Source organism: Pungitius pungitius, unplaced genomic scaffold (genome assembly GCF_949316345.1).
Source record: "Pungitius pungitius unplaced genomic scaffold, fPunPun2.1 scaffold_25, whole genome shotgun sequence".
Taxonomy (NCBI): domain Eukaryota; kingdom Metazoa; phylum Chordata; class Actinopteri; order Perciformes; family Gasterosteidae; genus Pungitius; species Pungitius pungitius.
In genome coordinates, this window is record NW_026909837.1 from 173662 (window position 1) to 200770 (window position 27109).

The window sequence follows — 27109 nt, forward strand, 5'->3', positions numbered from 1 at the left end:
CTAAACATGCATCTCTTCAACAATGTGATATTCTTTTTGTAATTTGTAGGTGTACAATCTGCGGCGCTCGGCGGCTTTCGGAGAGAGAAGTGAAAAAGCTTACGGCACCTGGGATTCCCAGGCGGTCTTCCATCCAGGTACTAACCAGGCCCTGCTCTGCTTAGCTTCCGAGATCAGACGAGATCGGGCGGAACCAGAGAGGTATGGCCGTAAGCTGCTTTTCATCTTTTTCCTAATCCTTTAAAACGTGTCAAAGATAATCAGAAGTTTCTTTTTCTAAAATTGAAGCAGTTCTTAGCATTGGCAAGAGAGGTTCCTAAAGCCTGAAGGTAACTTTACTTTTCTTCACTGGCAATTCTAACATGTTGGGTTAGCACCTGTATTTCAACGGCTAAATTACAAACAATAGTATGCCAATCGTAAATGTTGATCAACACTAATTTAGCAATCATGAAACGGAATCATTTTGGATAATATTGTCTAATTTCCTTTCATATCCAACTTTAAAACAGGTGTACAATCTACGGCGCTGGGCGGCTTTCGGAGAGAGAAGTGAAAAAGCTTACGGCACCTGGGATTCCCAGGCGGTCTTCCATCCAGGTACTAACCAGGCCCTGCTCTGCTTAGCTTCCGAGATCAGACGAGATCGGGCGGAACCAGAGAGGTATGGCCGTAAGCTGCTTTTCATCTTTTTCCTAATCCTTTAAAACGTGTCAAAGATAATCAGAAGTTTCTTTTTCTAAAATTGAAGCAGTTCTTAGCATTGGCAAGAGAGGTTCCTAAAGCCTGAAGGTAACTTTACTTTTCTTCACTGGCAATTCTAACATGTTGGGTTAGCACCTGTATTTCAACGGCTAAATTACAAACAATAGTATGCCAATCGTAAATGTTGATCAACACTAATTTAGCAATCATGAAACGGAATCATTTTGGATAATATTGTCTAATTTCCTTTCATATCCAACGTTAAAACAACACTAAACATGCATCTCTTCAACAATGTGATATTCTTTTTGTAATTTGTAGGTGTACAATCTGCGGCGCTCGGCGGCTTTCGGAGAGAGAAGTGAAAAAGCTTACGGCACCTGGGATTCCCAGGCGGTCTTCCATCCAGGTACTAACCAGGCCCTGCTCTGCTTAGCTTCCGAGATCAGACGAGATCGGGCGGAACCAGAGAGGTATGGCCGTAAGCTGCTTTTCATCTTTTTCCTAATCCTTTAAAACGTGTCAAAGATAATCAGAAGTTTCTTTTTCTAAAATTGAAGCAGTTCTTAGCATTGGCAAGAGAGGTTCCTAAAGCCTGAAGGTAACTTTACTTTTCTTCACTGGCAATTCTAACATGTTGGGTTAGCACCTGTATTTCAACGGCTAAATTACAAACAATAGTATGCCAATCGTAAATGTTGATCAACACTAATTTAGCAATCATGAAACGGAATCATTTTGGATAATATTGTCTAATTTCCTTTCATATCCAACTTTAAAACAGGTGTACAATCTACGGCGCTGGGCGGCTTTCGGAGAGAGAAGTGAAAAAGCTTACGGCACCTGGGATTCCCAGGCGGTCTTCCATCCAGGTACTAACCAGGCCCTGCTCTGCTTAGCTTCCGAGATCAGACGAGATCGGGCGGAACCAGAGAGGTATGGCCGTAAGCTGCTTTTCATCTTTTTCCTAATCCTTTAAAACGTGTCAAAGATAATCAGAAGTTTCTTTTTCTAAAATTGAAGCAGTTCTTAGCATTGGCAAGAGAGGTTCCTAAAGCCTGAAGGTAACTTTACTTTTCTTCACTGGCAATTCTAACATGTTGGGTTAGCACCTGTATTTCAACGGCTAAATTACAAACAATAGTATGCCAATCGTAAATGTTGATCAACACTAATTTAGCAATCATGAAACGGAATCATTTTGGATAATATTGTCTAATTTCCTTTCATATCCAACGTTAAAACAACACTAAACATGCATCTCTTCAACAATGTGATATTCTTTTTGTAATTTGTAGGTGTACAATCTGCGGCGCTCGGCGGCTTTCGGAGAGAGAAGTGAAAAAGCTTACGGCACCTGGGATTCCCAGGCGGTCTTCCATCCAGGTACTAACCAGGCCCTGCTCTGCTTAGCTTCCGAGATCAGACGAGATCGGGCGGAACCAGAGAGGTATGGCCGTAAGCTGCTTTTCATCTTTTTCCTAATCCTTTAAAACGTGTCAAAGATAATCAGAAGTTTCTTTTTCTAAAATTGAAGCAGTTCTTAGCATTGGCAAGAGAGGTTCCTAAAGCCTGAAGGTAACTTTACTTTTCTTCACTGGCAATTCTAACATGTTGGGTTAGCACCTGTATTTCAACGGCTAAATTACAAACAATAGTATGCCAATCGTAAATGTTGATCAACACTAATTTAGCAATCATGAAACGGAATCATTTTGGATAATATTGTCTAATTTCCTTTCATATCCAACTTTAAAACAGGTGTATAATCTACGGCGCTGGGCGGCTTTCGGAGAGAGAAGTGAAAAAGCTTACGGCACCTGAGATTCCCAGGCGGTCTTCCATCCAGGTACTAACCAGGCCCTGCTCTGCTTAGCTTCCGAGATCAGACGAGATCGGGCGGAACCAGAGAGGTATGGCCGTAAGCTGCTTTTCATCTTTTTCCTAATCCTTTAAAACGTGTCAAAGATAATCAGAAGTTTCTTTTTCTAAAATTGAAGCAGTTCTTAGCATTGGCAAGAGAGGTTCCTAAAGCCTGAAGGTAACTTTACTTTTCTTCACTGGCAATTCTAACATGTTGGGTTAGCACCTGTATTTCAACGGCTAAATTACAAACAATAGTATGCCAATCGTAAATGTTGATCAACACTAATTTAGCAATCATGAAACGGAATCATTTTGGATAATATTGTCTAATTTCCTTTCATATCCAACGTTAAAACAACACTAAACATGCATCTCTTCAACAATGTGATATTCTTTTTGTAATTTGTAGGTGTACAATCTGCGGCGCTCGGCGGCTTTCGGAGAGAGAAGTGAAAAAGCTTACGGCACCTGGGATTCCCAGGCGGTCTTCCATCCAGGTACTAACCAGGCCCTGCTCTGCTTAGCTTCCGAGATCAGACGAGATCGGGCGGAACCAGAGAGGTATGGCCGTAAGCTGCTTTTCATCTTTTTCCTAATCCTTTAAAACGTGTCAAAGATAATCAGAAGTTTCTTTTTCTAAAATTGAAGCAGTTCTTAGCATTGGCAAGAGAGGTTCCTAAAGCCTGAAGGTAACTTTACTTTTCTTCACTGGCAATTCTAACATGTTGGGTTAGCACCTGTATTTCAACGGCTAAATTACAAACAATAGTATGCCAATCGTAAATGTTGATCAACACTAATTTAGCAATCATGAAACGGAATCATTTTGGATAATATTGTCTAATTTCCTTTCATATCCAACTTTAAAACAGGTGTACAATCTACGGCGCTGGGCGGCTTTCGGAGAGAGAAGTGAAAAAGCTTACGGCACCTGGGATTCCCAGGCGGTCTTCCATCCAGGTACTAACCAGGCCCTGCTCTGCTTAGCTTCCGAGATCAGACGAGATCGGGCGGAACCAGAGAGGTATGGCCGTAAGCTGCTTTTCATCTTTTTCCTAATCCTTTAAAACGTGTCAAAGATAATCAGAAGTTTCTTTTTCTAAAATTGAAGCAGTTCTTAGCATTGGCAAGAGAGGTTCCTAAAGCCTGAAGGTAACTTTACTTTTCTTCACTGGCAATTCTAACATGTTGGGTTAGCACCTGTATTTCAACGGCTAAATTACAAACAATAGTATGCCAATCGTAAATGTTGATCAACACTAATTTAGCAATCATGAAACGGAATCATTTTGGATAATATTGTCTAATTTCCTTTCATATCCAACGTTAAAACAACACTAAACATGCATCTCTTCAACAATGTGATATTCTTTTTGTAATTTGTAGGTGTACAATCTGCGGCGCTCGGCGGCTTTCGGTGAGAGAAGTGAAAAAGCTTACGGCACCTGGGATTCCCAGGCGGTCTTCCATCCAGGTACTAACCAGGCCCTGCTCTGCTTAGCTTCCGAGATCAGACGAGATCGGGCGGAACCAGAGAGGTATGGCCGTAAGCTGCTTTTCATCTTTTTCCTAATCCTTTAAAACGTGTCAAAGATAATCAGAAGTTTCTTTTTCTAAAATTGAAGCAGTTCTTAGCATTGGCAAGAGAGGTTCCTAAAGCCTGAAGGTAACTTTACTTTTCTTCACTGGCAATTCTAACATGTTGGGTTAGCACCTGTATTTCAACGGCTAAATTACAAACAATAGTATGCCAATCGTAAATGTTGATCAACACTAATTTAGCAATCATGAAACGGAATCATTTTGGATAATATTGTCTAATTTCCTTTCATATCCAACTTTAAAACAGGTGTACAATCTACGGCGCTGGGCGGCTTTCGGAGAGAGAAGTGAAAAAGCTTACGGCACCTGGGATTCCCAGGCGGTCTTCCATCCAGGTACTAACCAGGCCCTGCTCTGCTTAGCTTCCGAGATCAGACGAGATCGGGCGGAACCAGAGAGGTATGGCCGTAAGCTGCTTTTCATCTTTTTCCTAATCCTTTAAAACGTGTCAAAGATAATCAGAAGTTTCTTTTTCTAAAATTGAAGCAGTTCTTAGCATTGGCAAGAGAGGTTCCTAAAGCCTGAAGGTAACTTTACTTTTCTTCACTGGCAATTCTAACATGTTGGGTTAGCACCTGTATTTCAACGGCTAAATTACAAACAATAGTATGCCAATCGTAAATGTTGATCAACACTAATTTAGCAATCATGAAACGGAATCATTTTGGATAATATTGTCTAATTTCCTTTCATATCCAACTTTAAAACAGGTGTATAATCTACGGCGCTGGGCGGCTTTCGGAGAGAGAAGTGAAAAAGCTTACGGCACCTGGGATTCCCAGGCGGTCTTCCATCCAGGTACTAACCAGGCCCTGCTCTGCTTAGCTTCCGAGATCAGACGAGATCGGGCGGAACCAGAGAGGTATGGCCGTAAGCTGCTTTTCATCTTTTTCCTAATCCTTTAAAACGTGTCAAAGATAATCAGAAGTTTCTTTTTCTAAAATTGAAGCAGTTCTTAGCATTGGCAAGAGAGGTTCCTAAAGCCTGAAGGTAACTTTACTTTTCTTCACTGGCAATTCTAACATGTTGGGTTAGCACCTGTATTTCAACGGCTAAATTACAAACAATAGTATGCCAATCGTAAATGTTGATCAACACTAATTTAGCAATCATGAAACGGAATCATTTTGGATAATATTGTCTAATTTCCTTTCATATCCAACGTTAAAACAACACTAAACATGCATCTCTTCAACAATGTGATATTCTTTTTGTAATTTGTAGGTGTACAATCTGCGGCGCTCGGCGGCTTTCGGAGAGAGAAGTGAAAAAGCTTACGGCACCTGGGATTCCCAGGCGGTCTTCCATCCAGGTACTAACCAGGCCCTGCTCTGCTTAGCTTCCGAGATCAGACGAGATCGGGCGGAACCAGAGAGGTATGGCCGTAAGCTGCTTTTCATCTTTTTCCTAATCCTTTAAAACGTGTCAAAGATAATCAGAAGTTTCTTTTTCTAAAATTGAAGCAGTTCTTAGCATTGGCAAGAGAGGTTCCTAAAGCCTGAAGGTAACTTTACTTTTCTTCACTGGCAATTCTAACATGTTGGGTTAGCACCTGTATTTCAACGGCTAAATTACAAACAATAGTATGCCAATCGTAAATGTTGATCAACACTAATTTAGCAATCATGAAACGGAATCATTTTGGATAATATTGTCTAATTTCCTTTCATATCCAACTTTAAAACAGGTGTACAATCTACGGCGCTGGGCGGCTTTCGGAGAGAGAAGTGAAAAAGCTTACGGCACCTGGGATTCCCAGGCGGTCTTCCATCCAGGTACTAACCAGGCCCTGCTCTGCTTAGCTTCCGAGATCAGACGAGATCGGGCGGAACCAGAGAGGTATGGCCGTAAGCTGCTTTTCATCTTTTTCCTAATCCTTTAAAACGTGTCAAAGATAATCAGAAGTTTCTTTTTCTAAAATTGAAGCAGTTCTTAGCATTGGCAAGAGAGGTTCCTAAAGCCTGAAGGTAACTTTACTTTTCTTCACTGGCAATTCTAACATGTTGGGTTAGCACCTGTATTTCAACGGCTAAATTACAAACAATAGTATGCCAATCGTAAATGTTGATCAACACTAATTTAGCAATCATGAAACGGAATCATTTTGGATAATATTGTCTAATTTCCTTTCATATCCAACGTTAAAACAACACTAAACATGCATCTCTTCAACAATGTGATATTCTTTTTGTAATTTGTAGGTGTACAATCTGCGGCGCTCGGCGGCTTTCGGTGAGAGAAGTGAAAAAGCTTACGGCACCTGGGATTCCCAGGCGGTCTTCCATCCAGGTACTAACCAGGCCCTGCTCTGCTTAGCTTCCGAGATCAGACGAGATCGGGCGGAACCAGAGAGGTATGGCCGTAAGCTGCTTTTCATCTTTTTCCTAATCCTTTAAAACGTGTCAAAGATAATCAGAAGTTTCTTTTTCTAAAATTGAAGCAGTTCTTAGCATTGGCAAGAGAGGTTCCTAAAGCCTGAAGGTAACTTTACTTTTCTTCACTGGCAATTCTAACATGTTGGGTTAGCACCTGTATTTCAACGGCTAAATTACAAACAATAGTATGCCAATCGTAAATGTTGATCAACACTAATTTAGCAATCATGAAACGGAATCATTTTGGATAATATTGTCTAATTTCCTTTCATATCCAACTTTAAAACAGGTGTACAATCTACGGCGCTGGGCGGCTTTCGGAGAGAGAAGTGAAAAAGCTTACGGCACCTGGGATTCCCAGGCGGTCTTCCATCCAGGTACTAACCAGGCCCTGCTCTGCTTAGCTTCCGAGATCAGACGAGATCGGGCGGAACCAGAGAGGTATGGCCGTAAGCTGCTTTTCATCTTTTTCCTAATCCTTTAAAACGTGTCAAAGATAATCAGAAGTTTCTTTTTCTAAAATTGAAGCAGTTCTTAGCATTGGCAAGAGAGGTTCCTAAAGCCTGAAGGTAACTTTACTTTTCTTCACTGGCAATTCTAACATGTTGGGTTAGCACCTGTATTTCAACGGCTAAATTACAAACAATAGTATGCCAATCGTAAATGTTGATCAACACTAATTTAGCAATCATGAAACGGAATCATTTTGGATAATATTGTCTAATTTCCTTTCATATCCAACTTTAAAACAGGTGTACAATCTACGGCGCTGGGCGGCTTTCGGAGAGAGAAGTGAAAAAGCTTACGGCACCTGGGATTCCCAGGCGGTCTTCCATCCAGGTACTAACCAGGCCCTGCTCTGCTTAGCTTCCGAGATCAGACGAGATCGGGCGGAACCAGAGAGGTATGGCCGTAAGCTGCTTTTCATCTTTTTCCTAATCCTTTAAAACGTGTCAAAGATAATCAGAAGTTTCTTTTTCTAAAATTGAAGCAGTTCTTAGCATTGGCAAGAGAGGTTCCTAAAGCCTGAAGGTAACTTTACTTTTCTTCACTGGCAATTCTAACATGTTGGGTTAGCACCTGTATTTCAACGGCTAAATTACAAACAATAGTATGCCAATCGTAAATGTTGATCAACACTAATTTAGCAATCATGAAACGGAATCATTTTGGATAATATTGTCTAATTTCCTTTCATATCCAACGTTAAAACAACACTAAACATGCATCTCTTCAACAATGTGATATTCTTTTTGTAATTTGTAGGTGTACAATCTGCGGCGCTCGGCGGCTTTCGGAGAGAGAAGTGAAAAAGCTTACGGCACCTGGGATTCCCAGGCGGTCTTCCATCCAGGTACTAACCAGGCCCTGCTCTGCTTAGCTTCCGAGATCAGACGAGATCGGGCGGAACCAGAGAGGTATGGCCGTAAGCTGCTTTTCATCTTTTTCCTAATCCTTTAAAACGTGTCAAAGATAATCAGAAGTTTCTTTTTCTAAAATTGAAGCAGTTCTTAGCATTGGCAAGAGAGGTTCCTAAAGCCTGAAGGTAACTTTACTTTTCTTCACTGGCAATTCTAACATGTTGGGTTAGCACCTGTATTTCAACGGCTAAATTACAAACAATAGTATGCCAATCGTAAATGTTGATCAACACTAATTTAGCAACCATGAAACGGAATCATTTTGGATAATTTTGTCTAATTGCCTTTCATATCCAACGTTAAAACAGGTGTACAATCTGCGGCGCTCGGCGGCTTTCGGAGAGAGAAGTGAAAAAGCTTACGGCACCTGAGATTCCCAGGCGGTCTTCCATCCAGGTACTAACCAGGCCCTGCTCTGCTTAGCTTCCGAGATCAGACGAGATCGAGCGGAACCAGAGAGGTATGGCCGTAAGCTGCTTTTTATCTTTTTCCTAATCCTTTATAATGCGTCAATGAATTATGACACGCCTGCCGTTGGCATCTTTGTGTGGGTTAAATAAGGGTATGCAAAGAAGGCTGTGACATCCCATGCCGAAAATTGGATGGACTAGAGAAGACCCGCCCAGGAGTCCCAGCCAATCGGTGAATGGCCATTGCAGTCCCCGCCACCTCAAATGGCCTGACGATGGTATGGACGTAAGCCACCTTTCATCTTCTTCCTATTGCATCTCTTCTACAATGTGATAAACTTTTTACAATTGTGTAGGTGTACAAGCTACGGCGCTGGGCGGCTTTCAGAGAGAGAAGTGAAAAACCTTACGGCACCTGGGATTCCCAGGCGGTCTTCCATCCAGGTACTAACCAGGCCCTGCTCTGCTTAGCTTCCGAGATCAGACGAGATCGGGCGGAACCAGAGAGGTATGGCCGTAAGCTGCTTTTCATCTTTTTCCTAATCCTTTAAAACGTGTCAAAGTTAATCAGAAGTTTCTTTTTCTAAAATTGAAGCAGTTCTTAGCATTGGCAAGAGAGGTTCCTAAAGCCTGAAGGTAACTTTACTTTTCTTCACTGGCAATTCTAACATGTTGGGTTAGCACCTGTATTTCAACGGCTAAATTACAAACAATAGTATGCCAATCGTAGATGTTGATCAACACTGATTTAGCAATCATGAAACGGAATCATTTTGGATAATATTGTCTAATTTCCTTTCATATCCAACGTTAAAACAGGTGTACAATCTGCGGCGCTCGGCGGCTTTCGGAGAGAGAAGTGAAAAAGCTTACGGCACCTGGGATTCCCAGGCGGTCTTCCATCCAGGTACTAACCAGGCCCTGCTCTGCTTAGCTTCCGAGATCAGACGAGATCGGGCGGAACCAGAGAGGTATGGCCGTGAGCTTGCTTTTTATCTTTTCCCTAATCCTTTATAATGCGTCAATGAATTATGACACGCCTGCCGTTGGCATCTTTGTGTGGGTTAAATAAGGGTATGCAAAGAAGGCTGTGACATCCCATGCCGAAAATTGGATGGACTAGAGAAGACCCGCCCAGGGGTCCCAGCCAATCGGTGAATGGCCATTGCAGTCCCCGCCACCTCAAATGGCCTGACGATGGTATGGACGTAAGCCACCTTTCATCTTCTTCCTATTGCATCTCTTCTACAATGTAAATTTTTTTTTACAATTGTGTAGGTGTACAATCTACTGCGCTGGGCGGCTTTCAGAGAGAGAAGTGAAAAAGCTTACGGCACCTGGGATTCCCAGGCGGTCTTCCATCCAGGTACTAACCAGGCCCTGCTCTGCTTAGCTTCCGAGATCAGACGAGATCGGGCGGAACCAGAGAGGTATGGCCGTAAGCTGCTTTTTATCTTTTTCCTAATCCTTTAAAACGTGTCAAAGATAATCAGAAGTTTCTTTTTCTAAAATTGAAGCAGTTCTTAGCATTGGCAAGAGAGGTTCCTAAAGCCTGAAGGTAACTTTACTTTTCTTCACTGGCAATTCTAACATGTTGGGTTAGCACCTGTATTTCAACGGCTAAATTACAAACAATAGTATGCCAATCGTAAATGTTGATCAACACTAATTTAGCAATCATGAAACGGAATCATTTTGGATAATATTGTCTAATTTCCTTTCATATCCAACGTTAAAACAACACTAAACATGCATCTCTTCAACAATGTGATATTCTTTTTGTAATTTGTAGGTGTACAATCTGCGGCGCTCGGCGGCTTTCGGTGAGAGAAGTGAAAAAGCTTACGGCACCTGGGATTCCCAGGCGGTCTTCCATCCAGGTACTAACCAGGCCCTGCTCTGCTTAGCTTCCGAGATCAGACGAGATCGGGCGGAACCAGAGAGGTATGGCCGTAAGCTGCTTTTCATCTTTTTCCTAATCCTTTAAAACGTGTCAAAGATAATCAGAAGTTTCTTTTTCTAAAATTGAAGCAGTTCTTAGCATTGGCAAGAGAGGTTCCTAAAGCCTGAAGGTAACTTTACTTTTCTTCACTGGCAATTCTAACATGTTGGGTTAGCACCTGTATTTCAACGGCTAAATTACAAACAATAGTATGCCAATCGTAAATGTTGATCAACACTAATTTAGCAATCATGAAACGGAATCATTTTGGATAATATTGTCTAATTTCCTTTCATATCCAACTTTAAAACAGGTGTACAATCTACGGCGCTGGGCGGCTTTCGGAGAGAGAAGTGAAAAAGCTTACGGCACCTGGGATTCCCAGGCGGTCTTCCATCCAGGTACTAACCAGGCCCTGCTCTGCTTAGCTTCCGAGATCAGACGAGATCGGGCGGAACCAGAGAGGTATGGCCGTAAGCTGCTTTTCATCTTTTTCCTAATCCTTTAAAACGTGTCAAAGATAATCAGAAGTTTCTTTTTCTAAAATTGAAGCAGTTCTTAGCATTGGCAAGAGAGGTTCCTAAAGCCTGAAGGTAACTTTACTTTTCTTCACTGGCAATTCTAACATGTTGGGTTAGCACCTGTATTTCAACGGCTAAATTACAAACAATAGTATGCCAATCGTAAATGTTGATCAACACTAATTTAGCAATCATGAAACGGAATCATTTTGGATAATATTGTCTAATTTCCTTTCATATCCAACTTTAAAACAGGTGTACAATCTACGGCGCTGGGCGGCTTTCGGAGAGAGAAGTGAAAAAGCTTACGGCACCTGGGATTCCCAGGCGGTCTTCCATCCAGGTACTAACCAGGCCCTGCTCTGCTTAGCTTCCGAGATCAGACGAGATCGGGCGGAACCAGAGAGGTATGGCCGTAAGCTGCTTTTCATCTTTTTCCTAATCCTTTAAAACGTGTCAAAGATAATCAGAAGTTTCTTTTTCTAAAATTGAAGCAGTTCTTAGCATTGGCAAGAGAGGTTCCTAAAGCCTGAAGGTAACTTTACTTTTCTTCACTGGCAATTCTAACATGTTGGGTTAGCACCTGTATTTCAACGGCTAAATTACAAACAATAGTATGCCAATCGTAAATGTTGATCAACACTAATTTAGCAATCATGAAACGGAATCATTTTGGATAATATTGTCTAATTTCCTTTCATATCCAACGTTAAAACAACACTAAACATGCATCTCTTCAACAATGTGATATTCTTTTTGTAATTTGTAGGTGTACAATCTGCGGCGCTCGGCGGCTTTCGGTGAGAGAAGTGAAAAAGCTTACGGCACCTGGGATTCCCAGGCGGTCTTCCATCCAGGTACTAACCAGGCCCTGCTCTGCTTAGCTTCCGAGATCAGACGAGATCGGGCGGAACCAGAGAGGTATGGCCGTAAGCTGCTTTTCATCTTTTTCCTAATCCTTTAAAACGTGTCAAAGATAATCAGAAGTTTCTTTTTCTAAAATTGAAGCAGTTCTTAGCATTGGCAAGAGAGGTTCCTAAAGCCTGAAGGTAACTTTACTTTTCTTCACTGGCAATTCTAACATGTTGGGTTAGCACCTGTATTTCAACGGCTAAATTACAAACAATAGTATGCCAATCGTAAATGTTGATCAACACTAATTTAGCAACCATGAAACGGAATCATTTTGGATAATTTTGTCTAATTGCCTTTCATATCCAACGTTAAAACAGGTGTACAATCTGCGGCGCTCGGCGGCTTTCGGAGAGAGAAGTGAAAAAGCTTACGGCACCTGAGATTCCCAGGCGGTCTTCCATCCAGGTACTAACCAGGCCCTGCTCTGCTTAGCTTCCGAGATCAGACGAGATCGAGCGGAACCAGAGAGGTATGGCCGTAAGCTGCTTTTTATCTTTTTCCTAATCCTTTATAATGCGTCAATGAATTATGACACGCCTGCCGTTGGCATCTTTGTGTGGGTTAAATAAGGGTATGCAAAGAAGGCTGTGACATCCCATGCCGAAAATTGGATGGACTAGAGAAGACCCGCCCAGGAGTCCCAGCCAATCGGTGAATGGCCATTGCAGTCCCCGCCACCTCAAATGGCCTGACGATGGTATGGACGTAAGCCACCTTTCATCTTCTTCCTATTGCATCTCTTCTACAATGTGATAAACTTTTTACAATTGTGTAGGTGTACAAGCTACGGCGCTGGGCGGCTTTCAGAGAGAGAAGTGAAAAACCTTACGGCACCTGGGATTCCCAGGCGGTCTTCCATCCAGGTACTAACCAGGCCCTGCTCTGCTTAGCTTCCGAGATCAGACGAGATCGGGCGGAACCAGAGAGGTATGGCCGTAAGCTGCTTTTCATCTTTTTCCTAATCCTTTAAAACGTGTCAAAGTTAATCAGAAGTTTCTTTTTCTAAAATTGAAGCAGTTCTTAGCATTGGCAAGAGAGGTTCCTAAAGCCTGAAGGTAACTTTACTTTTCTTCACTGGCAATTCTAACATGTTGGGTTAGCACCTGTATTTCAACGGCTAAATTACAAACAATAGTATGCCAATCGTAAATGTTGATCAACACTAATTTAGCAATCATGAAACGGAATCATTTTGGATAATATTGTCTAATTTCCTTTCATATCCAACTTTAAAACAGGTGTACAATCTACGGCGCTGGGCGGCTTTCGGAGAGAGAAGTGAAAAAGCTTACGGCACCTGGGATTCCCAGGCGGTCTTCCATCCAGGTACTAACCAGGCCCTGCTCTGCTTAGCTTCCGAGATCAGACGAGATCGGGCGGAACCAGAGAGGTATGGCCGTAAGCTGCTTTTCATCTTTTTCCTAATCCTTTAAAACGTGTCAAAGATAATCAGAAGTTTCTTTTTCTAAAATTGAAGCAGTTCTTAGCATTGGCAAGAGAGGTTCCTAAAGCCTGAAGGTAACTTTACTTTTCTTCACTGGCAATTCTAACATGTTGGGTTAGCACCTGTATTTCAACGGCTAAATTACAAACAATAGTATGCCAATCGTAAATGTTGATCAACACTAATTTAGCAATCATGAAACGGAATCATTTTGGATAATATTGTCTAATTTCCTTTCATATCCAACGTTAAAACAACACTAAACATGCATCTCTTCAACAATGTGATATTCTTTTTGTAATTTGTAGGTGTACAATCTGCGGCGCTCGGCGGCTTTCGGAGAGAGAAGTGAAAAAGCTTACGGCACCTGGGATTCCCAGGCGGTCTTCCATCCAGGTACTAACCAGGCCCTGCTCTGCTTAGCTTCCGAGATCAGACGAGATCGGGCGGAACCAGAGAGGTATGGCCGTAAGCTGCTTTTCATCTTTTTCCTAATCCTTTAAAACGTGTCAAAGATAATCAGAAGTTTCTTTTTCTAAAATTGAAGCAGTTCTTAGCATTGGCAAGAGAGGTTCCTAAAGCCTGAAGGTAACTTTACTTTTCTTCACTGGCAATTCTAACATGTTGGGTTAGCACCTGTATTTCAACGGCTAAATTACAAACAATAGTATGCCAATCGTAAATGTTGATCAACACTAATTTAGCAATCATGAAACGGAATCATTTTGGATAATATTGTCTAATTTCCTTTCATATCCAACTTTAAAACAGGTGTACAATCTACGGCGCTGGGCGGCTTTCGGAGAGAGAAGTGAAAAAGCTTACGGCACCTGGGATTCCCAGGCGGTCTTCCATCCAGGTACTAACCAGGCCCTGCTCTGCTTAGCTTCCGAGATCAGACGAGATCGGGCGGAACCAGAGAGGTATGGCCGTAAGCTGCTTTTCATCTTTTTCCTAATCCTTTAAAACGTGTCAAAGATAATCAGAAGTTTCTTTTTCTAAAATTGAAGCAGTTCTTAGCATTGGCAAGAGAGGTTCCTAAAGCCTGAAGGTAACTTTACTTTTCTTCACTGGCAATTCTAACATGTTGGGTTAGCACCTGTATTTCAACGGCTAAATTACAAACAATAGTATGCCAATCGTAAATGTTGATCAACACTAATTTAGCAATCATGAAACGGAATCATTTTGGATAATATTGTCTAATTTCCTTTCATATCCAACTTTAAAACAGGTGTACAATCTACGGCGCTGGGCGGCTTTCGGAGAGAGAAGTGAAAAAGCTTACGGCACCTGGGATTCCCAGGCGGTCTTCCATCCAGGTACTAACCAGGCCCTGCTCTGCTTAGCTTCCGAGATCAGACGAGATCGGGCGGAACCAGAGAGGTATGGCCGTAAGCTGCTTTTCATCTTTTTCCTAATCCTTTAAAACGTGTCAAAGATAATCAGAAGTTTCTTTTTCTAAAATTGAAGCAGTTCTTAGCATTGGCAAGAGAGGTTCCTAAAGCCTGAAGGTAACTTTACTTTTCTTCACTGGCAATTCTAACATGTTGGGTTAGCACCTGTATTTCAACGGCTAAATTACAAACAATAGTATGCCAATCGTAAATGTTGATCAACACTAATTTAGCAATCATGAAACGGAATCATTTTGGATAATATTGTCTAATTTCCTTTCATATCCAACTTTAAAACAGGTGTACAATCTACGGCGCTGGGCGGCTTTCGGAGAGAGAAGTGAAAAAGCTTACGGCACCTGGGATTCCCAGGCGGTCTTCCATCCAGGTACTAACCAGGCCCTGCTCTGCTTAGCTTCCGAGATCAGACGAGATCGGGCGGAACCAGAGAGGTATGGCCGTAAGCTGCTTTTCATCTTTTTCCTAATCCTTTAAAACGTGTCAAAGATAATCAGAAGTTTCTTTTTCTAAAATTGAAGCAGTTCTTAGCATTGGCAAGAGAGGTTCCTAAAGCCTGAAGGTAACTTTACTTTTCTTCACTGGCAATTCTAACATGTTGGGTTAGCACCTGTATTTCAACGGCTAAATTACAAACAATAGTATGCCAATCGTAAATGTTGATCAACACTAATTTAGCAATCATGAAACGGAATCATTTTGGATAATATTGTCTAATTTCCTTTCATATCCAACTTTAAAACAGGTGTACAATCTACGGCGCTGGGCGGCTTTCGGAGAGAGAAGTGAAAAAGCTTACGGCACCTGGGATTCCCAGGCGGTCTTCCATCCAGGTACTAACCAGGCCCTGCTCTGCTTAGCTTCCGAGATCAGACGAGATCGGGCGGAACCAGAGAGGTATGGCCGTAAGCTGCTTTTCATCTTTTTCCTAATCCTTTAAAACGTGTCAAAGATAATCAGAAGTTTCTTTTTCTAAAATTGAAGCAGTTCTTAGCATTGGCAAGAGAGGTTCCTAAAGCCTGAAGGTAACTTTACTTTTCTTCACTGGCAATTCTAACATGTTGGGTTAGCACCTGTATTTCAACGGCTAAATTACAAACAATAGTATGCCAATCGTAAATGTTGATCAACACTAATTTAGCAATCATGAAACGGAATCATTTTGGATAATATTGTCTAATTTCCTTTCATATCCAACGTTAAAACAACACTAAACATGCATCTCTTCAACAATGTGATATTCTTTTTGTAATTTGTAGGTGTACAATCTGCGGCGCTCGGCGGCTTTCGGTGAGAGAAGTGAAAAAGCTTACGGCACCTGGGATTCCCAGGCGGTCTTCCATCCAGGTACTAACCAGGCCCTGCTCTGCTTAGCTTCCGAGATCAGACGAGATCGGGCGGAACCAGAGAGGTATGGCCGTAAGCTGCTTTTCATCTTTTTCCTAATCCTTTAAAACGTGTCAAAGATAATCAGAAGTTTCTTTTTCTAAAATTGAAGCAGTTCTTAGCATTGGCAAGAGAGGTTCCTAAAGCCTGAAGGTAACTTTACTTTTCTTCACTGGCAATTCTAACATGTTGGGTTAGCACCTGTATTTCAACGGCTAAATTACAAACAATAGTATGCCAATCGTAAATGTTGATCAACACTAATTTAGCAACCATGAAACGGAATCATTTTGGATAATTTTGTCTAATTGCCTTTCATATCCAACGTTAAAACAGGTGTACAATCTGCGGCGCTCGGCGGCTTTCGGAGAGAGAAGTGAAAAAGCTTACGGCACCTGAGATTCCCAGGCGGTCTTCCATCCAGGTACTAACCAGGCCCTGCTCTGCTTAGCTTCCGAGATCAGACGAGATCGAGCGGAACCAGAGAGGTATGGCCGTAAGCTGCTTTTTATCTTTTTCCTAATCCTTTATAATGCGTCAATGAATTATGACACGCCTGCCGTTGGCATCTTTGTGTGGGTTAAATAAGGGTATGCAAAGAAGGCTGTGACATCCCATGCCGAAAATTGGATGGACTAGAGAAGACCCGCCCAGGAGTCCCAGCCAATCGGTGAATGGCCATTGCAGTCCCCGCCACCTCAAATGGCCTGACGATGGTATGGACGTAAGCCACCTTTCATCTTCTTCCTATTGCATCTCTTCTACAATGTGATAAACTTTTTACAATTGTGTAGGTGTACAAGCTACGGCGCTGGGCGGCTTTCAGAGAGAGAAGTGAAAAACCTTACGGCACCTGGGATTCCCAGGCGGTCTTCCATCCAGGTACTAACCAGGCCCTGCTCTGCTTAGCTTCCGAGATCAGACGAGATCGGGCGGAACCAGAGAGGTATGGCCGTAAGCTGCTTTTCATCTTTTTCCTAATCCTTTAAAACGTGTCAAAGTTAATCAGAAGTTTCTTTTTCTAAAATTGAAGCAGTTCTTAGCATTGGCAAGAGAGGTTCCTAAAGCCTGAAGGTAACTTTACTTTTCTTCACTGGCAATTCTAACATGTTGGGTTAGCACCTGTATTTCAACGGCTAAATTACAAACAATAGTATGCCAATCGTAGATGTTGATCAACACTGATTTAGCAATCATGAAACGGAATCATTTTGGATAATATTGTCTAATTTCCTTTCATATCCAACGTTAAAACAGGTGTACAATCTGCGGCGCTCGGCGGCTTTCGGAGAGAGAAGTGAAAAAGCTTACGGCACCTGGGATTCCCAGGCGGTCTTCCATCCAGGTACTAACCAGGCCCTGCTCTGCTTAGCTTCCGAGATCAGACGAGATCGGGCGGAACCAGAGAGGTATGGCCGTGAGCTTGCTTTTTATCTTTTCCCTAATCCTTTATAATGCGTCAATGAATTATGACACGCCTGCCGTTGGCATCTTTGTGTGGGTTAAATAAGGGTATGCAAAGAAGGCTGTGACATCCCATGCCGAAAATTGGATGGACTAGAGAAGACCCGCCCAGGGGTCCCAGCCAATCGGTGAATGGCCATTGCAGTCCCCGCCACCTCAAATGGCCTGACGATGGTATGGACGTAAGCCACCTTTCATCTTCTTCCTATTGCATCTCTTCTACAATGTAAATTTTTTTTTACAATTGTGTAGGTGTACAATCTACTGCGCTGGGCGGCTTTCAGAGAGAGAAGTGAAAAAGCTTACGGCACCTGGGATTCCCAGGCGGTCTTCCATCCAGGTACTAACCAGGCCCTGCTCTGCTTAGCTTCCGAGATCAGACGAGATCGGGCGGAACCAGAGAGGTATGGCCGTAAGCTGCTTTTTATCTTTTTCCTAATCCTTTAAAACGTGTCAAAGATAATCAGAAGTTTCTTTTTCTAAAATTGAAGCAGTTCTTAGCATTGGCAAGAGAGGTTCCTAAAGCCTGAAGGTAACTTTACTTTTCTTCACTGGCAATTCTAACATGTTGGGTTAGCACCTGTATTTCAACGGCTAAATTACAAACAATAGTATGCCAATCGTAAATGTTGATCAACACTAATTTAGCAATCATGAAACGGAATCATTTTGGATAATATTGTCTAATTTCCTTTCATATCCAACTTTAAAACAGGTGTACAATCTACGGCACTGGGCGGCTTTCGGAGAGAGAAGTGAAAAAGCTTACGGCACCTGGGATTCCCAGGCGGTCTTCCATCCAGGTACTAACCAGGCCCTGCTCTGCTTAGCTTCCGAGATCAGACGAGATCGGGCGGAACCAGAGAGGTATGGCCGTAAGCTGCTTTTCATCTTTTTCCTAATCCTTTAAAACGTGTCAAAGATAATCAGAAGTTTCTTTTTCTAAAATTGAAGCAGTTCTTAGCATTGGCAAGAGAGGTTCCTAAAGCCTGAAGGTAACTTTACTTTTCTTCACTGGCAATTCTAACATGTTGGGTTAGCACCTGTATTTCAACGGCTAAATTACAAACAATAGTATGCCAATCGTAAATGTTGATCAACACTAATTTAGCAATCATGAAACGGAATCATTTTGGATAATATTGTCTAATTTCCTTTCGTATCCAACGTTAAAACAACACTAAACATGCATCTCTTCAACAATGTGATATTCTTTTTGTAATTTGTAGGTGTACAATCTGCGGCGCTCGGCGGCTTTCGGAGAGAGAAGTGAAAAAGCTTACGGCACCTGGGATTCCCAGGCGGTCTTCCATCCAGGTACTAACCAGGCCCTGCTCTGCTTAGCTTCCGAGATCAGACAAGATCGGGCGGAACCAGAGAGGTATGGCCGTAAGCTGCTTTTCATCTTTTTCCTAATCCTTTAAAACGTGTCAAAGATAATCACAAGTTTCTTTTTCTAAAATTGAAGCAGTTCTTAGCATTGGCAAGAGAGGTTCCTAAAGCCTGAAGGTAACTTTACTTTTCTTCACTGGCAATTCTAACATGTTGGGTTAGCACCTGTATTTCAACGGCTAAATTACAAACAATAGTATGCCAATCGTAAATGTTGATCAACACTAATTTAGCAATCATGAAACGGAATCATTTTGGATAATATTGTCTAATTTCCTTTCATATCCAACGTTAAAACAACACTAAACATGCATCTCTTCAACAATGTGATATTCTTTTTGTAATTTGTAGGTGTACAATCTGCGGCGCTCGGCGGCTTTCGGAGAGAGAAGTGAAAAAGCTTACGGCACCTGGGATTCCCAGGCGGTCTTCCATCCAGGTACTAACCAGGCCCTGCTCTGCTTAGCTTCCGAGATCAGACGAGATCGGGCGGAACCAGAGAGGTATGGCCGTAAGCTGCTTTTCATCTTTTTCCTAATCCTTTAAAACGTGTCAAAGATAATCAGAAGTTTCTTTTTCTAAAATTGAAGCAGTTCTTAGCATTGGCAAGAGAGGTTCCTAAAGCCTGAAGGTAACTTTACTTTTCTTCACTGGCAATTCTAACATGTTGGGTTAGCACCTGTATTTCAACGGCTAAATTACAAACAATAGTATGCCAATCGTAAATGTTGATCAACACTAATTTAGCAATCATGAAACGGAATCATTTTGGATAATATTGTCTAATTTCCTTTCATATCCAACTTTAAAACAGGTGTACAATCTACGGCGCTGGGCGGCTTTCGGAGAGAGAAGTGAAAAAGCTTACGGCACCTGGGATTCCCAGGCGGTCTTCCATCCAGGTACTAACCAGGCCCTGCTCTGCTTAGCTTCCGAGATCAGACGAGATCGGGCGGAACCAGAGAGGTATGGCCGTAAGCTGCTTTTCATCTTTTTCCTAATCCTTTAAAACGTGTCAAAGATAATCAGAAGTTTCTTTTTCTAAAATTGAAGCAGTTCTTAGCATTGGCAAGAGAGGTTCCTAAAGCCTGAAGGTAACTTTACTTTTCTTCACTGGCAATTCTAACATGTTGGGTTAGCACCTGTATTTCAACGGCTAAATTACAAACAATAGTATGCCAATCGTAAATGTTGATCAACACTAATTTAGCAATCATGAAACGGAATCATTTTGGATAATATTGTCTAATTTCCTTTCATATCCAACTTTAAAACAGGTGTACAATCTACGGCGCTGGGCGGCTTTCGGAGAGAGAAGTGAAAAAGCTTACGGCACCTGGGATTCCCAGGCGGTCTTCCATCCAGGTACTAACCAGGCCCTGCTCTGCTTAGCTTCCGAGATCAGACGAGATCGGGCGGAACCAGAGAGGTATGGCCGTAAGCTGCTTTTCATCTTTTTCCTAATCCTTTAAAACGTGTCAAAGATAATCAGAAGTTTCTTTTTCTAAAATTGAAGCAGTTCTTAGCATTGGCAAGAGAGGTTCCTAAAGCCTGAAGGTAACTTTACTTTTCTTCACTGGCAATTCTAACATGTTGGGTTAGCACCTGTATTTCAACGGCTAAATTACAAACAATAGTATGCCAATCGTAAATGTTGATCAACACTAATTTAGCAATCATGAAACGGAATCATTTTGGATAATATTGTCTAATTTCCTTTCATATCCAACTTTAAAACAGGTGTACAATCTACGGCGCTGGGCGGCTTTCGGAGAGAGAAGTGAAAAAGCTTACGGCACCTGGGATTCCCAGGCGGTCTTCCATCCAGGTACTAACCAGGCCCTGCTCTGCTTAGCTTCCGAGATCAGACGAGATCGGGCGGAACCAGAGAGGTATGGCCGTAAGCTGCTTTTCATCTTTTTCCTAATCCTTTAAAACGTGTCAAAGATAATCAGAAGTTTCTTTTTCTAAAATTGAAGCAGTTCTTAGCATTGGCAAGAGAGGTTCCTAAAGCCTGAAGGTAACTTTACTTTTCTTCACTGGCAATTCTAACATGTTGGGTTAGCACCTGTATTTCAACGGCTAAATTACAAACAATAGTATGCCAATCGTAAATGTTGATCAACACTAATTTAGCAATCATGAAACGGAATCATTTTGGATAATATTGTCTAATTTCCTTTCATATCCAACTTTAAAACAGGTGTACAATCTACGGCGCTGGGCGGCTTTCGGAGAGAGAAGTGAAAAAGCTTACGGCACCTGGGATTCCCAGGCGGTCTTCCATCCAGGTACTAACCAGGCCCTGCTCTGCTTAGCTTCCGAGATCAGACGAGATCGGGCGGAACCAGAGAGGTATGGCCGTAAGCTGCTTTTCATCTTTTTCCTAATCCTTTAAAACGTGTCAAAGATAATCAGAAGTTTCTTTTTCTAAAATTGAAGCAGTTCTTAGCATTGGCAAGAGAGGTTCCTAAAGCCTGAAGGTAACTTTACTTTTCTTCACTGGCAATTCTAACATGTTGGGTTAGCACCTGTATTTCAACGGCTAAATTACAAACAATAGTATGCCAATCGTAAATGTTGATCAACACTAATTTAGCAACCATGAAACGGAATCATTTTGGATAATATTGTCTAATTTCCTTTCATATCCAACGTTAAAACAGGTGTACAATCTGCGGCGCTCGGCGGCTTTCGGAGAGAGAAGTGAAAAAGCTTACGGCACCTGAGATTCCCAGGCGGTCTTCCATCCAGGTACTAACCAGGCCCTGCTCTGCTTAGCTTCCGAGATCAGACGAGATCGAGCGGAACCAGAGAGGTATGGCCGTAAGCTGCTTTTTATCTTTTTCCTAATCCTTTATAATGCGTCAATGAATTATGACACGCCTGCCGTTGGCATCTTTGTGTGGGTTAAATAAGGGTATGCAAAGAAGGCTGTGACATCCCATGCCGAAAATTGGATGGACTAGAGAAGACCCGCCCAGGAGTCCCAGCCAATCGGTGAATGGCCATTGCAGTCCCCGCCACCTCAAATGGCCTGACGATGGTATGGACGTAAGCCACCTTTCATCTTCTTCCTATTGCATCTCTTCTACAATGTGATAAACTTTTTACAATTGTGTAGGTGTACAAGCTACGGCGCTGGGCGGCTTTCAGAGAGAGAAGTGAAAAACCTTACGGCACCTGGGATTCCCAGGCGGTCTTCCATCCAGGTACTAACCAGGCCCTGCTCTGCTTAGCTTCCGAGATCAGACGAGATCGGGCGGAACCAGAGAGGTATGGCCGTAAGCTGCTTTTCATCTTTTTCCTAATCCTTTAAAACGTGTCAAAGTTAATCAGAAGTTTCTTTTTCTAAAATTGAAGCAGTTCTTAGCATTGGCAAGAGAGGTTCCTAAAGCCTGAAGGTAACTTTACTTTTCTTCACTGGCAATTCTAACATGTTGGGTTAGCACCTGTATTTCAACGGCTAAATTACAAACAATAGTATGCCAATCGTAAATGTTGATCAACACTAATTTAGCAATCATGAAACGGAATCATTTTGGATAATATTGTCTAATTTCCTTTCATATCCAACTTTAAAACAGGTGTACAATCTACGGCGCTGGGCGGCTTTCGGAGAGAGAAGTGAAAAAGCTTACGGCACCTGGGATTCCCAGGCGGTCTTCCATCCAGGTACTAACCAGGCCCTGCTCTGCTTAGCTTCCGAGATCAGACGAGATCGGGCGGAACCAGAGAGGTATGGCCGTAAGCTGCTTTTCATCTTTTTCCTAATCCTTTAAAACGTGTCAAAGATAATCAGAAGTTTCTTTTTCTAAAATTGAAGCAGTTCTTAGCATTGGCAAGAGAGGTTCCTAAAGCCTGAAGGTAACTTTACTTTTCTTCACTGGCAATTCTAACATGTTGGGTTAGCACCTGTATTTCAACGGCTAAATTACAAACAATAGTATGCCAATCGTAAATGTTGATCAACACTAATTTAGCAATCATGAAACGGAATCATTTTGGATAATATTGTCTAATTTCCTTTCATATCCAACGTTAAAACAACACTAAACATGCATCTCTTCAACAATGTGATATTCTTTTTGTAATTTGTAGGTGTACAATCTGCGGCGCTCGGCGGCTTTCGGAGAGAGAAGTGAAAAAGCTTACGGCACCTGGGATTCCCAGGCGGTCTTCCATCCAGGTACTAACCAGGCCCTGCTCTGCTTAGCTTCCGAGATCAGACGAGATCGGGCGGAACCAGAGAGGTATGGCCGTAAGCTGCTTTTCATCTTTTTCCTAATCCTTTAAAACGTGTCAAAGATAATCAGAAGTTTCTTTTTCTAAAATTGAAGCAGTTCTTAGCATTGGCAAGAGAGGTTCCTAAAGCCTGAAGGTAACTTTACTTTTCTTCACTGGCAATTCTAACATGTTGGGTTAGCACCTGTATTTCAACGGCTAAATTACAAACAATAGTATGCCAATCGTAAATGTTGATCAACACTAATTTAGCAATCATGAAACGGAATCATTTTGGATAATATTGTCTAATTTCCTTTCATATCCAACTTTAAAACAGGTGTACAATCTACGGCGCTGGGCGGCTTTCGGAGAGAGAAGTGAAAAAGCTTACGGCACCTGGGATTCCCAGGCGGTCTTCCATCCAGGTACTAACCAGGCCCTGCTCTGCTTAGCTTCCGAGATCAGACGAGATCGGGCGGAACCAGAGAGGTATGGCCGTAAGCTGCTTTTCATCTTTTTCCTAATCCTTTAAAACGTGTCAAAGATAATCAGAAGTTTCTTTTTCTAAAATTGAAGCAGTTCTTAGCATTGGCAAGAGAGGTTCCTAAAGCCTGAAGGTAACTTTACTTTTCTTCACTGGCAATTCTAACATGTTGGGTTAGCACCTGTATTTCAACGGCTAAATTACAAACAATAGTATGCCAATCGTAAATGTTGATCAACACTAATTTAGCAATCATGAAACGGAATCATTTTGGATAATATTGTCTAATTTCCTTTCATATCCAACTTTAAAACAGGTGTACAATCTACGGCGCTGGGCGGCTTTCGGAGAGAGAAGTGAAAAAGCTTACGGCACCTGGGATTCCCAGGCGGTCTTCCATCCAGGTACTAACCAGGCCCTGCTCTGCTTAGCTTCCGAGATCAGACGAGATCGGGCGGAACCAGAGAGGTATGGCCGTAAGCTGCTTTTCATCTTTTTCCTAATCCTTTAAAACGTGTCAAAGATAATCAGAAGTTTCTTTTTCTAAAATTGAAGCAGTTCTTAGCATTGGCAAGAGAGGTTCCTAAAGCCTGAAGGTAACTTTACTTTTCTTCACTGGCAATTCTAACATGTTGGGTTAGCACCTGTATTTCAACGGCTAAATTACAAACAATAGTATGCCAATCGTAAATGTTGATCAACACTAATTTAGCAATCATGAAACGGAATCATTTTGGATAATATTGTCTAATTTCCTTTCATATCCAACTTTAAAACAGGTGTACAATCTACGGCGCTGGGCGGCTTTCGGAGAGAGAAGTGAAAAAGCTTACGGCACCTGGGATTCCCAGGCGGTCTTCCATCCAGGTACTAACCAGGCCCTGCTCTGCTTAGCTTCCGAGATCAGACGAGATCGGGCGGAACCAGAGAGGTATGGCCGTAAGCTGCTTTTCATCTTTTTCCTAATCCTTTAAAACGTGTCAAAGATAATCAGAAGTTTCTTTTTCTAAAATTGAAGCAGTTCTTAGCATTGGCAAGAGAGGTTCCTAAAGCCTGAAGGTAACTTTACTTTTCTTCACTGGCAATTCTAACATGTTGGGTTAGCACCTGTATTTCAACGGCTAAATTACAAACAATAGTATGCCAATCGTAAATGTTGATCAACACTAATTTAGCAATCATGAAACGGAATCATTTTGGATAATATTGTCTAATTTCCTTTCATATCCAACTTTAAAACAGGTGTACAATCTACGGCGCTGGGCGGCTTTCGGAGAGAGAAGTGAAAAAGCTTACGGCACCTGGGATTCCCAGGCGGTCTTCCATCCAGGTACTAACCAGGCCCTGCTCTGCTTAGCTTCCGAGATCAGACGAGATCGGGCGGAACCAGAGAGGTATGGCCGTAAGCTGCTTTTCATCTTTTTCCTAATCCTTTAAAACGTGTCAAAGATAATCAGAAGTTTCTTTTTCTAAAATTGAAGCAGTTCTTAGCATTGGCAAGAGAGGTTCCTAAAGCCTGAAGGTAACTTTACTTTTCTTCACTGGCAATTCTAACATGTTGGGTTAGCACCTGTATTTCAACGGCTAAATTACAAACAATAGTATGCCAATCGTAAATGTTGATCAACACTAATTTAGCAATCATGAAACGGAATCATTTTGGATAATATTGTCTAATTTCCTTTCATATCCAACTTTAAAACAGGTGTACAATCTACGGCGCTGGGCGGCTTTCGGAGAGAGAAGTGAAAAAGCTTACGGCACCTGGGATTCCCAGGCGGTCTTCCATCCAGGTACTAACCAGGCCCTGCTCTGCTTAGCTTCCGAGATCAGACGAGATCGGGCGGAACCAGAGAGGTATGGCCGTAAGCTGCTTTTCATCTTTTTCCTAATCCTTTAAAACGTGTCAAAGATAATCAGAAGTTTCTTTTTCTAAAATTGAAGCAGTTCTTAGCATTGGCAAGAGAGGTTCCTAAAGCCTGAAGGTAACTTTACTTTTCTTCACTGGCAATTCTAACATGTTGGGTTAGCACCTGTATTTCAACGGCTAAATTACAAACAATAGTATGCCAATCGTAAATGTTGATCAACACTAATTTAGCAATCATGAAACGGAATCATTTTGGATAATATTGTCTAATTTCCTTTCATATCCAACTTTAAAACAGGTGTACAATCTACGGCGCTGGGCGGCTTTCGGAGAGAGAAGTGAAAAAGCTTACGGCACCTGGGATTCCCAGGCGGTCTTCCATCCAGGTACTAACCAGGCCCTGCTCTGCTTAGCTTCCGAGATCAGACGAGATCGGGCGGAACCAGAGAGGTATGGCCGTAAGCTGCTTTTCATCTTTTTCCTAATCCTTTAAAACGTGTCAAAGATAATCAGAAGTTTCTTTTTCTAAAATTGAAGCAGTTCTTAGCATTGGCAAGAGAGGTTCCTAAAGCCTGAAGGTAACTTTACTTTTCTTCACTGGCAATTCTAACATGTTGGGTTAGCACCTGTATTTCAACGGCTAAATTACAAACAATAGTATGCCAATCGTAAATGTTGATCAACACTAATTTAGCAATCATGAAACGGAATCATTTTGGATAATATTGTCTAATTTCCTTTCATATCCAACGTTAAAACAACACTAAACATGCATCTCTTCAACAATGTGATATTCTTTTTGTAATTTGTAGGTGTACAATCTGCGGCGCTCGGCGGCTTTCGGTGAGAGAAGTGAAAAAGCTTACGGCACCTGGGATTCCCAGGCGGTCTTCCATCCAGGTACTAACCAGGCCCTGCTCTGCTTAGCTTCCGAGATCAGACGAGATCGGGCGGAACCAGAGAGGTATGGCCGTAAGCTGCTTTTCATCTTTTTCCTAATCCTTTAAAACGTGTCAAAGATAATCAGAAGTTTCTTTTTCTAAAATTGAAGCAGTTCTTAGCATTGGCAAGAGAGGTTCCTAAAGCCTGAAGGTAACTTTACTTTTCTTCACTGGCAATTCTAACATGTTGGGTTAGCACCTGTATTTCAACGGCTAAATTACAAACAATAGTATGCCAATCGTAAATGTTGATCAACACTAATTTAGCAACCATGAAACGGAATCATTTTGGATAATTTTGTCTAATTGCCTTTCATATCCAACGTTAAAACAGGTGTACAATCTGCGGCGCTCGGCGGCTTTCGGAGAGAGAAGTGAAAAAGCTTACGGCACCTGAGATTCCCAGGCGGTCTTCCATCCAGGTACTAACCAGGCCCTGCTCTGCTTAGCTTCCGAGATCAGACGAGATCGAGCGGAACCAGAGAGGTATGGCCGTAAGCTGCTTTTTATCTTTTTCCTAATCCTTTATAATGCGTCAATGAATTATGACACGCCTGCCGTTGGCATCTTTGTGTGGGTTAAATAAGGGTATGCAAAGAAGGCTGTGACATCCCATGCCGAAAATTGGATGGACTAGAGAAGACCCGCCCAGGAGTCCCAGCCAATCGGTGAATGGCCATTGCAGTCCCCGCCACCTCAAATGGCCTGACGATGGTATGGACGTAAGCC

The 27109-nt window shown here is 42.1% G+C and overlaps 57 non-coding genes across 57 annotated transcripts; all 57 read right to left on the bottom strand.

Moving 5' to 3' along the window:
• Positions 1–96: 96 nt before the first annotated feature.
• Positions 97–215, bottom strand: LOC134112759 (5S ribosomal RNA). The gene has a single exon (XR_009946082.1). It is a non-coding gene; the product is annotated as a 5S ribosomal RNA (ribosomal RNA).
• Positions 216–559: 344 nt separating this feature from the next.
• LOC134112760 (5S ribosomal RNA) lies at positions 560–678 on the bottom strand. The gene has a single exon (XR_009946083.1). It is a non-coding gene; the product is annotated as a 5S ribosomal RNA (ribosomal RNA).
• Positions 679–1073: 395 nt separating this feature from the next.
• LOC134112761 (5S ribosomal RNA) lies at positions 1074–1192 on the bottom strand. Its single transcript, XR_009946084.1, has one exon. It is a non-coding gene; the product is annotated as a 5S ribosomal RNA (ribosomal RNA).
• Positions 1193–1536: 344 nt separating this feature from the next.
• Positions 1537–1655, bottom strand: LOC134112763 (5S ribosomal RNA). The gene has a single exon (XR_009946086.1). It is a non-coding gene; the product is annotated as a 5S ribosomal RNA (ribosomal RNA).
• Positions 1656–2050: 395 nt separating this feature from the next.
• On the bottom strand, positions 2051–2169 carry LOC134112764 (5S ribosomal RNA). The gene has a single exon (XR_009946087.1). It is a non-coding gene; the product is annotated as a 5S ribosomal RNA (ribosomal RNA).
• Positions 2170–2513: 344 nt separating this feature from the next.
• On the bottom strand, positions 2514–2632 carry LOC134112933 (5S ribosomal RNA). The gene has a single exon (XR_009946256.1). It is a non-coding gene; the product is annotated as a 5S ribosomal RNA (ribosomal RNA).
• A 395-nt stretch (positions 2633–3027) lies between these two features.
• On the bottom strand, positions 3028–3146 carry LOC134112765 (5S ribosomal RNA). The gene has a single exon (XR_009946088.1). It is a non-coding gene; the product is annotated as a 5S ribosomal RNA (ribosomal RNA).
• A 344-nt stretch (positions 3147–3490) lies between these two features.
• LOC134112766 (5S ribosomal RNA) lies at positions 3491–3609 on the bottom strand. The gene has a single exon (XR_009946089.1). It is a non-coding gene; the product is annotated as a 5S ribosomal RNA (ribosomal RNA).
• Positions 3610–4004: 395 nt separating this feature from the next.
• LOC134112767 (5S ribosomal RNA) lies at positions 4005–4123 on the bottom strand. Its single transcript, XR_009946090.1, has one exon. It is a non-coding gene; the product is annotated as a 5S ribosomal RNA (ribosomal RNA).
• A 344-nt stretch (positions 4124–4467) lies between these two features.
• Positions 4468–4586, bottom strand: LOC134112768 (5S ribosomal RNA). Its single transcript, XR_009946091.1, has one exon. It is a non-coding gene; the product is annotated as a 5S ribosomal RNA (ribosomal RNA).
• A 344-nt stretch (positions 4587–4930) lies between these two features.
• On the bottom strand, positions 4931–5049 carry LOC134112769 (5S ribosomal RNA). Its single transcript, XR_009946092.1, has one exon. It is a non-coding gene; the product is annotated as a 5S ribosomal RNA (ribosomal RNA).
• A 395-nt stretch (positions 5050–5444) lies between these two features.
• Positions 5445–5563, bottom strand: LOC134112770 (5S ribosomal RNA). The gene has a single exon (XR_009946093.1). It is a non-coding gene; the product is annotated as a 5S ribosomal RNA (ribosomal RNA).
• Positions 5564–5907: 344 nt separating this feature from the next.
• On the bottom strand, positions 5908–6026 carry LOC134112771 (5S ribosomal RNA). The gene has a single exon (XR_009946094.1). It is a non-coding gene; the product is annotated as a 5S ribosomal RNA (ribosomal RNA).
• Positions 6027–6421: 395 nt separating this feature from the next.
• Positions 6422–6540, bottom strand: LOC134112772 (5S ribosomal RNA). Its single transcript, XR_009946095.1, has one exon. It is a non-coding gene; the product is annotated as a 5S ribosomal RNA (ribosomal RNA).
• A 344-nt stretch (positions 6541–6884) lies between these two features.
• Positions 6885–7003, bottom strand: LOC134112774 (5S ribosomal RNA). Its single transcript, XR_009946097.1, has one exon. It is a non-coding gene; the product is annotated as a 5S ribosomal RNA (ribosomal RNA).
• Positions 7004–7347: 344 nt separating this feature from the next.
• LOC134112775 (5S ribosomal RNA) lies at positions 7348–7466 on the bottom strand. The gene has a single exon (XR_009946098.1). It is a non-coding gene; the product is annotated as a 5S ribosomal RNA (ribosomal RNA).
• Positions 7467–7861: 395 nt separating this feature from the next.
• LOC134112776 (5S ribosomal RNA) lies at positions 7862–7980 on the bottom strand. The gene has a single exon (XR_009946099.1). It is a non-coding gene; the product is annotated as a 5S ribosomal RNA (ribosomal RNA).
• A 344-nt stretch (positions 7981–8324) lies between these two features.
• On the bottom strand, positions 8325–8443 carry LOC134112978 (5S ribosomal RNA). The gene has a single exon (XR_009946301.1). It is a non-coding gene; the product is annotated as a 5S ribosomal RNA (ribosomal RNA).
• A 339-nt stretch (positions 8444–8782) lies between these two features.
• Positions 8783–8901, bottom strand: LOC134113017 (5S ribosomal RNA). The gene has a single exon (XR_009946340.1). It is a non-coding gene; the product is annotated as a 5S ribosomal RNA (ribosomal RNA).
• Positions 8902–9245: 344 nt separating this feature from the next.
• Positions 9246–9364, bottom strand: LOC134112952 (5S ribosomal RNA). Its single transcript, XR_009946275.1, has one exon. It is a non-coding gene; the product is annotated as a 5S ribosomal RNA (ribosomal RNA).
• A 340-nt stretch (positions 9365–9704) lies between these two features.
• Positions 9705–9823, bottom strand: LOC134112777 (5S ribosomal RNA). Its single transcript, XR_009946100.1, has one exon. It is a non-coding gene; the product is annotated as a 5S ribosomal RNA (ribosomal RNA).
• A 395-nt stretch (positions 9824–10218) lies between these two features.
• On the bottom strand, positions 10219–10337 carry LOC134112778 (5S ribosomal RNA). Its single transcript, XR_009946101.1, has one exon. It is a non-coding gene; the product is annotated as a 5S ribosomal RNA (ribosomal RNA).
• A 344-nt stretch (positions 10338–10681) lies between these two features.
• LOC134112779 (5S ribosomal RNA) lies at positions 10682–10800 on the bottom strand. Its single transcript, XR_009946102.1, has one exon. It is a non-coding gene; the product is annotated as a 5S ribosomal RNA (ribosomal RNA).
• A 344-nt stretch (positions 10801–11144) lies between these two features.
• On the bottom strand, positions 11145–11263 carry LOC134112780 (5S ribosomal RNA). The gene has a single exon (XR_009946103.1). It is a non-coding gene; the product is annotated as a 5S ribosomal RNA (ribosomal RNA).
• A 395-nt stretch (positions 11264–11658) lies between these two features.
• Positions 11659–11777, bottom strand: LOC134112781 (5S ribosomal RNA). The gene has a single exon (XR_009946104.1). It is a non-coding gene; the product is annotated as a 5S ribosomal RNA (ribosomal RNA).
• Positions 11778–12121: 344 nt separating this feature from the next.
• LOC134112979 (5S ribosomal RNA) lies at positions 12122–12240 on the bottom strand. Its single transcript, XR_009946302.1, has one exon. It is a non-coding gene; the product is annotated as a 5S ribosomal RNA (ribosomal RNA).
• A 339-nt stretch (positions 12241–12579) lies between these two features.
• LOC134113018 (5S ribosomal RNA) lies at positions 12580–12698 on the bottom strand. Its single transcript, XR_009946341.1, has one exon. It is a non-coding gene; the product is annotated as a 5S ribosomal RNA (ribosomal RNA).
• Positions 12699–13042: 344 nt separating this feature from the next.
• On the bottom strand, positions 13043–13161 carry LOC134112782 (5S ribosomal RNA). Its single transcript, XR_009946105.1, has one exon. It is a non-coding gene; the product is annotated as a 5S ribosomal RNA (ribosomal RNA).
• A 395-nt stretch (positions 13162–13556) lies between these two features.
• LOC134112783 (5S ribosomal RNA) lies at positions 13557–13675 on the bottom strand. Its single transcript, XR_009946106.1, has one exon. It is a non-coding gene; the product is annotated as a 5S ribosomal RNA (ribosomal RNA).
• Positions 13676–14019: 344 nt separating this feature from the next.
• On the bottom strand, positions 14020–14138 carry LOC134112785 (5S ribosomal RNA). The gene has a single exon (XR_009946108.1). It is a non-coding gene; the product is annotated as a 5S ribosomal RNA (ribosomal RNA).
• A 344-nt stretch (positions 14139–14482) lies between these two features.
• On the bottom strand, positions 14483–14601 carry LOC134112786 (5S ribosomal RNA). The gene has a single exon (XR_009946109.1). It is a non-coding gene; the product is annotated as a 5S ribosomal RNA (ribosomal RNA).
• A 344-nt stretch (positions 14602–14945) lies between these two features.
• LOC134112787 (5S ribosomal RNA) lies at positions 14946–15064 on the bottom strand. The gene has a single exon (XR_009946110.1). It is a non-coding gene; the product is annotated as a 5S ribosomal RNA (ribosomal RNA).
• A 344-nt stretch (positions 15065–15408) lies between these two features.
• On the bottom strand, positions 15409–15527 carry LOC134112788 (5S ribosomal RNA). Its single transcript, XR_009946111.1, has one exon. It is a non-coding gene; the product is annotated as a 5S ribosomal RNA (ribosomal RNA).
• A 395-nt stretch (positions 15528–15922) lies between these two features.
• Positions 15923–16041, bottom strand: LOC134112789 (5S ribosomal RNA). Its single transcript, XR_009946112.1, has one exon. It is a non-coding gene; the product is annotated as a 5S ribosomal RNA (ribosomal RNA).
• A 344-nt stretch (positions 16042–16385) lies between these two features.
• On the bottom strand, positions 16386–16504 carry LOC134112980 (5S ribosomal RNA). Its single transcript, XR_009946303.1, has one exon. It is a non-coding gene; the product is annotated as a 5S ribosomal RNA (ribosomal RNA).
• A 339-nt stretch (positions 16505–16843) lies between these two features.
• LOC134113019 (5S ribosomal RNA) lies at positions 16844–16962 on the bottom strand. The gene has a single exon (XR_009946342.1). It is a non-coding gene; the product is annotated as a 5S ribosomal RNA (ribosomal RNA).
• A 344-nt stretch (positions 16963–17306) lies between these two features.
• LOC134112953 (5S ribosomal RNA) lies at positions 17307–17425 on the bottom strand. The gene has a single exon (XR_009946276.1). It is a non-coding gene; the product is annotated as a 5S ribosomal RNA (ribosomal RNA).
• Positions 17426–17765: 340 nt separating this feature from the next.
• LOC134112790 (5S ribosomal RNA) lies at positions 17766–17884 on the bottom strand. The gene has a single exon (XR_009946113.1). It is a non-coding gene; the product is annotated as a 5S ribosomal RNA (ribosomal RNA).
• Positions 17885–18228: 344 nt separating this feature from the next.
• LOC134112791 (5S ribosomal RNA) lies at positions 18229–18347 on the bottom strand. Its single transcript, XR_009946114.1, has one exon. It is a non-coding gene; the product is annotated as a 5S ribosomal RNA (ribosomal RNA).
• A 395-nt stretch (positions 18348–18742) lies between these two features.
• Positions 18743–18861, bottom strand: LOC134113038 (5S ribosomal RNA). Its single transcript, XR_009946361.1, has one exon. It is a non-coding gene; the product is annotated as a 5S ribosomal RNA (ribosomal RNA).
• Positions 18862–19256: 395 nt separating this feature from the next.
• Positions 19257–19375, bottom strand: LOC134112792 (5S ribosomal RNA). Its single transcript, XR_009946115.1, has one exon. It is a non-coding gene; the product is annotated as a 5S ribosomal RNA (ribosomal RNA).
• Positions 19376–19719: 344 nt separating this feature from the next.
• On the bottom strand, positions 19720–19838 carry LOC134112793 (5S ribosomal RNA). The gene has a single exon (XR_009946116.1). It is a non-coding gene; the product is annotated as a 5S ribosomal RNA (ribosomal RNA).
• Positions 19839–20182: 344 nt separating this feature from the next.
• Positions 20183–20301, bottom strand: LOC134112794 (5S ribosomal RNA). Its single transcript, XR_009946117.1, has one exon. It is a non-coding gene; the product is annotated as a 5S ribosomal RNA (ribosomal RNA).
• A 344-nt stretch (positions 20302–20645) lies between these two features.
• LOC134112796 (5S ribosomal RNA) lies at positions 20646–20764 on the bottom strand. Its single transcript, XR_009946119.1, has one exon. It is a non-coding gene; the product is annotated as a 5S ribosomal RNA (ribosomal RNA).
• A 344-nt stretch (positions 20765–21108) lies between these two features.
• Positions 21109–21227, bottom strand: LOC134112797 (5S ribosomal RNA). Its single transcript, XR_009946120.1, has one exon. It is a non-coding gene; the product is annotated as a 5S ribosomal RNA (ribosomal RNA).
• Positions 21228–21571: 344 nt separating this feature from the next.
• LOC134112981 (5S ribosomal RNA) lies at positions 21572–21690 on the bottom strand. The gene has a single exon (XR_009946304.1). It is a non-coding gene; the product is annotated as a 5S ribosomal RNA (ribosomal RNA).
• Positions 21691–22029: 339 nt separating this feature from the next.
• LOC134113020 (5S ribosomal RNA) lies at positions 22030–22148 on the bottom strand. Its single transcript, XR_009946343.1, has one exon. It is a non-coding gene; the product is annotated as a 5S ribosomal RNA (ribosomal RNA).
• Positions 22149–22492: 344 nt separating this feature from the next.
• LOC134112798 (5S ribosomal RNA) lies at positions 22493–22611 on the bottom strand. The gene has a single exon (XR_009946121.1). It is a non-coding gene; the product is annotated as a 5S ribosomal RNA (ribosomal RNA).
• Positions 22612–23006: 395 nt separating this feature from the next.
• Positions 23007–23125, bottom strand: LOC134112799 (5S ribosomal RNA). Its single transcript, XR_009946122.1, has one exon. It is a non-coding gene; the product is annotated as a 5S ribosomal RNA (ribosomal RNA).
• A 344-nt stretch (positions 23126–23469) lies between these two features.
• Positions 23470–23588, bottom strand: LOC134112800 (5S ribosomal RNA). Its single transcript, XR_009946123.1, has one exon. It is a non-coding gene; the product is annotated as a 5S ribosomal RNA (ribosomal RNA).
• A 344-nt stretch (positions 23589–23932) lies between these two features.
• Positions 23933–24051, bottom strand: LOC134112801 (5S ribosomal RNA). The gene has a single exon (XR_009946124.1). It is a non-coding gene; the product is annotated as a 5S ribosomal RNA (ribosomal RNA).
• Positions 24052–24395: 344 nt separating this feature from the next.
• LOC134112802 (5S ribosomal RNA) lies at positions 24396–24514 on the bottom strand. Its single transcript, XR_009946125.1, has one exon. It is a non-coding gene; the product is annotated as a 5S ribosomal RNA (ribosomal RNA).
• A 344-nt stretch (positions 24515–24858) lies between these two features.
• LOC134112803 (5S ribosomal RNA) lies at positions 24859–24977 on the bottom strand. The gene has a single exon (XR_009946126.1). It is a non-coding gene; the product is annotated as a 5S ribosomal RNA (ribosomal RNA).
• Positions 24978–25321: 344 nt separating this feature from the next.
• Positions 25322–25440, bottom strand: LOC134112804 (5S ribosomal RNA). The gene has a single exon (XR_009946127.1). It is a non-coding gene; the product is annotated as a 5S ribosomal RNA (ribosomal RNA).
• A 344-nt stretch (positions 25441–25784) lies between these two features.
• LOC134112805 (5S ribosomal RNA) lies at positions 25785–25903 on the bottom strand. The gene has a single exon (XR_009946128.1). It is a non-coding gene; the product is annotated as a 5S ribosomal RNA (ribosomal RNA).
• A 395-nt stretch (positions 25904–26298) lies between these two features.
• Positions 26299–26417, bottom strand: LOC134112807 (5S ribosomal RNA). Its single transcript, XR_009946130.1, has one exon. It is a non-coding gene; the product is annotated as a 5S ribosomal RNA (ribosomal RNA).
• Positions 26418–26761: 344 nt separating this feature from the next.
• Positions 26762–26880, bottom strand: LOC134112982 (5S ribosomal RNA). Its single transcript, XR_009946305.1, has one exon. It is a non-coding gene; the product is annotated as a 5S ribosomal RNA (ribosomal RNA).
• Positions 26881–27109: the final 229 nt, after the last annotated feature.